A 6,569-nucleotide genomic window follows, 5' to 3' on the forward strand; every position below is an offset into this window, starting at 1 on the left:
TTGCTATAATGTTGTTACATAGAAATGAAAAGTTTATAATTTGGTAGTAAGGGGTGTTTTTATGGGTTGTTTTATGCTCATCTCTTTTGTCGTAAAACTTGTTCTCAACCAACCCTCATCATCGATTTCAAGATACGTGATAGAGTAAACTATATCTGTTAAGTCTTTTATTTTCAATTTCAATGGAAAATACGAGTCCAACATTGTCACAAATCTTGCACTATTCAGTGAGATGACATCATCTATATAATGGAAAGTGAAGTTTCAAGATAATCATAGCTTCTTTCCAGTAGTCATCAGAAACTCTTGCATGAAGTCATCCTCGTATGAAAAATGAACTAGTCATTCAAGCTATTCAGGAAGTCTAGTTGTAACTAGAATCGTTGCGTATTAATGGATATTTTTTCTTCAAAATTATTCTTATTTGATGAATTAATGCATGTAAACAATGAACAACGCAATTTAAGCAATCAAGTAGTCAAGTTTTATAATGCGTTTACTAGTTTTTGAAATTCTTTGAAATTTCAATTTTCATCAATTTATTTTCGATTTATTTTGGTCTAAATTTTCAATTCACATTAAATTAAAAAAAAAAGGTCTTTTCACTACATCAATATTTATAATGAAGCTACAAATCAAACAATTAGAAAAGTCGAAATATGTTTATTTCAGTCTGTAGTTACAATGCAGATTGCAATCTCTTAGTTTCGCCCCTTTTATGCCAAGCAATAAGATGATTCGCGCACATATTTTTTTACTCTAAATTTTTCAGATTCTTAAGAATTTGTTTATTAAATTCATATTGACCACATACAATGTTTAAATAGGGAGAAATGTTTAAAAGCTGTTTTTTCGCAGATGGCGGTATTTTGGGCAACTGTATGAGTTGTTATGATTTGCTGTTTGATTAGAAGTAAGCATAATTTTAGGAAATTTTATGATGTCAAAAACTTCATTGATAGTCATTACAGGGTTTTACTTAGTTTTAATTGATTAGTATTTGCACCAGAAAGAAAAATTTGGGTTTTCACACATTTTGTTAACTTTTACTCGAATTTCAGGAAACATGTACTCTCTGTAAAAAAAACGCTTTAAATATTAAAAAATGCATTTGAATAATGACCGTTAATCTCTCTGCTAAAAGTTTGAATTGTTTGCATATGTGAATTTAGTCATATTATGCAATCCGGTTGAAATCTTAGAAAATATGCACTTATTCGCCCTTGGCCTTTGATCTTGATTTGACGGAAATTGCACCGTACGATTTTTTTACGACCGGGCAAAACATATAGTACAGATGTGTAGCTTTCAAATGATATATAATTTAGCCGTGTGTTAGGTAGGTGCATTAAAAATTTAATTTTATGGTGTAAGTCACTCGCCTATTAGCACATGAACATTTGAGTTCACTTCGGTAAACCAACCTTGCCTTTACATTAACATCAGTAAATTAACTTAACTTACACATTATCATTTGCGTACCACAATTCACCTTTACCTTTACTTTCACATCGGTAAATTAACTCGTCATACATGCCATGATCCACTATAGGATTTGAATTGTGTAGGCGCTCATGTCGTCTATATGTTTATAAGCAAAATACAGCTATGGTCATCAATTCGATGGGGGGAACCAACAGTTAATTCATTATTATAAAAACAGCAATGATAATTCATGTCAACACAAAAGTGCTAACTATTAGGCTGGTGATGCCATCGGGGAGGAAGTCTCCACCAGCAGTGCAATTGATCCAGGTGTTGTAAACAAACTTATCACAAATATTATTGATAAAACTTGGTAAGCGCATTTCGTCTACAAAAATCTCATCAGTGATGCTCGAATCGAAAAGTTTAAGAAGCAAAATGAATTACATAGTTGAAAAGCATTGGAAACAAAACTATCCGAAAGGTTTTGCGAAATACAGCTATGGTTACCTATTCTTACGTAGTTTTGAAAATGTAATCTATAAGTATGACCATACCAATGATAATCCATGTAAACATAGATGTGCTGAATACTGTGCTTGTGAAACTCACGAGAGGAAACCTCCACCAGCAGTGACATGAACCCAGTGATTGAAAAGTAATTCCTCATAGATACAAGGCTTAACATATTATATGCCAGTCGCGCGCTTCATCTACATAAGACTCAACAGTGATGTCGTTATATTAATAAAATAAAATGATTTTATTTCAAATTTATACAACTTTCCAAACTCCAACGTATTATTTCTTTTTTTAATGCATTAGAATCGAAATAACATTACTGTAGTTGAAGAGTTGCCATCGTCAATTTCGATTTGACGGTCGCAAATTTCCGTTTTTCCGCTACGCGTCGCCAGTAATACTGCATTTTTGACTCTTCAACTACAGTACTGTTATTCGGCTACAAATTAAAAAAACAAACAGACAAATAATAGTACACAATAAACAACATAGAAAACTTAAGACTGAGAAACACGAACCCCACCAAAAACTGGTATGATATCATGCAGGCGCTCTAAAGGGTAAGCAGATCCTGCTCCACATGTAGCACCGTCGTGTTGCTCGTGTTATCAAAAACCCGGTAAATAGTATAATTCGGTAGGTCACATTAATGAAATGGGAAGGGGATTGTAGTTGCGACGTAAGAAACATATCCGATATCATTTTTGAAAACGGTTATTCCATAACGATCAACCAACTCGTGATGGCATTCGTAAAATGGTTTCAACTTCACCATTTGGAACTCTTGGTTTAATAGCTTCCTGGTGAACAGCAACCATCTATCAAGGAAATCATGATAGGAAATACAAGCGCGGAAATATCTTAAAAATTGGGAGATATATACTCCGTATGCAGGCGCTGCTGGAATGTTGCTACATCATGAGAAATGGAAAAATTGGGAAGCTGAAATCATCTCGTTTGTCGTAAAGTTTTGTTTTTCAACCGACCCTCGTTGTCAATTTCTTGATGTAAGTCAATATATGAGGCAGACGTAACTGTATCTGTTGTATCCTTTCTCTCTAGTTCGATGGGATAGATGCGTTCAGCATAGTCACCAAATTTTGAATTATATAGTGAGTGAACATAATCTATATAGCGGAAAGTAAAGTTAAAGGATATTGCTAATTTCTTATTTTTCATCCTTAGAAGTTCCTATATGCAGTCAGTCTCATATTAATAAAGAAACAAGTCGGCAAGAAGATGGGCACAATTGGTTCACATTGGAATGCCGACAGTCTGTTGAAAAATACGTCCTCCAAACGTAACAAATATGTTGTCAATCAAAAAATCAAGCATCCTGATAATGTCAGTTTCAGATAAAAAAGATAATCAGTGTGATCCTTTACAAAGTAGGATTTATCCCTCCCCAAGACAAGATATTTTTATCTACGTTGGCCATTCTTTTTTATGGCACAAAGCAATACCAACCCTTTCAATTTGTCTCATAGTTTTGAATGGGGAATACTTGTGTAAAGTGTAGAAAAGTCATTTTTTTTAATACTATTGCAAGATGAAAGAATCTTAGATTGTATGTACTCTAACTAAATTCATCATATGGCCTGAACTAGGACAGCCACATACATACAGAATGTGGGTGGGTTGAACATGTAAGGAGGGCCCCATTCCTCACCCTCACCTGGGACAGTGGTGTAAAAGTACAAGATAAAATTAAATCATTTGAAAAAAATCTTAACTCATTAGATGGATACAGACAGAAGTACATCAAACAAAAGGTGTAAAAACATCTAAAAATAGTGGACGTGACCGGGTACTTGTACATCCAAACAACCGAAAGACACTATATATATAAGATCTGAGAGTACTAGTCGCAGTTACTGACAGCTAGTTCAAAGCCAATCACAACTAATAAATAAACAATCATGCATCTTAGACTAAATTATAAATCCATATCCAACAACCAATTAATTAAGACTTAGTGTAAAGATGTCATAAACAGTCAGAGAAAAACATGACCTAGTGCAATGACAAGATGCAGGTATCGGTAGATTGTTGATCCATGAATGTGCATAATGTAAATAGCAATAATATTTATTTTGCTTTTAATTTAATGATAACAAAATCAATATTAATATCAATAAAAACAATATTCTTTGATATAATTACAGCTGTTGAATAATTGATAAGTTTACCAGGATCGTTTCTAAATTTTCGTATACGGTAAACATCATCTCCGTATAATTAGCATGTGCTATCCCGTTTGAAATACTTTGTTTTCTACAGTCACAACCAAACTTAAAAACCAAATATGTAAATTTATGGAAGAACATAGTAAAGATTTTAAGTAATTTGTGGCAACGAAATTCCCGACTTAATAATTTACCAGTAATACATAGATAACGCTCATTTATATCCAAAACGTCATAACAGACACGGGCATAGCGAACGAGTTGCGGAATATGAACACCGTAAGATGATGCCAAAGGAACATCACCATCCGAAAAAAGGAAAGCTAACAATAGGGAAGGAAAATCGATCTAAATTTTGCCAACTTTCATCCTGAACGGATTCTATAATCCCATTTCCTTTTATTCGTAGAGAATTTATAATCTAGGACATTCTTTTGAAGGATTCAATTTTAAAAATGGTAAATGTTATGAGAACAATTATGTATTCATCCTAACATTTAAGTGGAAAATATGGTGTCAGGTACTAGTAATCAACTACAAAATCTGAAGTATAACTAAGTGTAAGGCATATTAACAGTATCATGATGAAGTAAAATAAAACAACTGCTATTATTTTGATAGATTCTTTTCTTTTCACATTGCAAAACTTCTTACATATTTTAAAATATAGAATAAAAAAAGAATTTGAAACCTGAAATGGTCAAAAACTCAACAATCCAAATAGATAAAAAAAAAAAGGTGGAATATCTTGGCTAAAATTAATACTTTCAGTGTGTGTCGCCCCCATGCTAGGGTCTTTGCGTACAGGGGTGGTTCCAGGATTTTTCAAAGTGGGGGCATCGAATAAATTTCTTGGCCGAGCGTACCGAGGCGAATTTTTTCGTCAAAAACATAGGGTTAAACTTCACCAGAAGCATATTCCTCTGATTTCGCCGAGAAAATCGTTATTGATTCTGTCAGTCAAGTTCAATGTTTTTATGGACATACAAAAGTAAATTTAAGGATATTTAAGCGTTAAAAATGATGCCTGATTTTAATACATTTGTTGCTAAATAATTTTGTTGAAAGATTTTGTCTTCTATTCGCAAAAGAATGGGCCAGATTATCATTTCAACCCATGTACGACGGCAAAATCATGCAGGGCCAGATTTTTTCTTCTAAATATCAGTGACCGGCCCCTGCCCCCGAAAATAAAATGGTCTGTACCTTCAATAGTTTTTCTCTAGCTAGAGTTTACTGACTGTGGATCATTATTCAGCAGTGTTATTAATGGGCAGGGGCGTGTGGGGTTATACATGTTTCTGTCGATTTGAAGGCGCCATCATGCGGCTTGTCATCCTCAGTCGTAGCAATGTGTTACTGTAATTTGAATTTTAAAATGACCGAATGACGTACTGGTCAACTCCACTAATCACGTCGACTTTGACATAGTTAATGATATATAACAATCAATACGAGTGAATAATATCTTTACGCATTGTCGCAAACTTGATATGGAAAAGGTTCGATAATATATTTTTTTGAATTTTTGAAAAAGCAAAACAAAAAATGAAAAATTAAATTAAAATGAGTCACAGAGGCAATAGTTTGTCTAGTTTTTCTAAGGATCAGGGTAAGGGTGCAATTTGACTATGTCATTACTGAACTTATCGTGACATGCACGGCGTATATTCATAATTACAGAACCGCGTGGTTTCATATTTAAAAATTTAGCGTTATACATTATATTTAGAATGTTTACTTTCAACCTTTTATTCGACATTGCACAGTAGATTGTAAATTTGTAGAGGTTGAAAGTCTGATATTACGGAAAATATTATAATATACACTGAACGAAGTGCCTCACGGAACGTTTGCATATTTGAACTAAACATACGAAAACAGAATGCGATTACAATTTCTCTTGTAATATATAACACTCTTTCAATTACGAATTAACGAATTTAAGCACATTTTAACGACCTAGACTGGTTATGACTGGCTATACAGCCCTTGCACGATCGGCCCTACCTTGCGCCTTTTTAGGCATTTAAACATTTTATTTTTACATTGTCGGTTCCAGGCTTTTTATTTAGCTTGCTAATCCGTGTGAGCCATATCCAGAAATCAACGCCACTTTGCTTATTTGAATATTATACTAAAGAAATCGGATACGGGTCACGGAAATTACATTAAAATGATAAGGAATTTTGAAAAAATGTATGTTTTCATTTTAATTTAAGTGATAGACAGGTTGCCGGGGCAGAAAATGAATATACACAACAATATACACCATTTAAATGAAACATAATGACTGTTGTTGCAAAAATACAGGTTCCTGAGCTATTTTAAAAATCGAAGCGAGAGGCTTTTAATATTGCAGTGTAAAATACAGGCTAAAATGGCTGAAACGTCAAATTTGCAGACTTCGTGTTGAAAATTGGCTACTAAGGTCAT

This window comes from Mytilus edulis, chromosome 8 (genome assembly GCF_963676685.1).
Source record: "Mytilus edulis chromosome 8, xbMytEdul2.2, whole genome shotgun sequence".
Taxonomy (NCBI): Eukaryota; Metazoa; Mollusca; class Bivalvia; order Mytilida; family Mytilidae; genus Mytilus; species Mytilus edulis.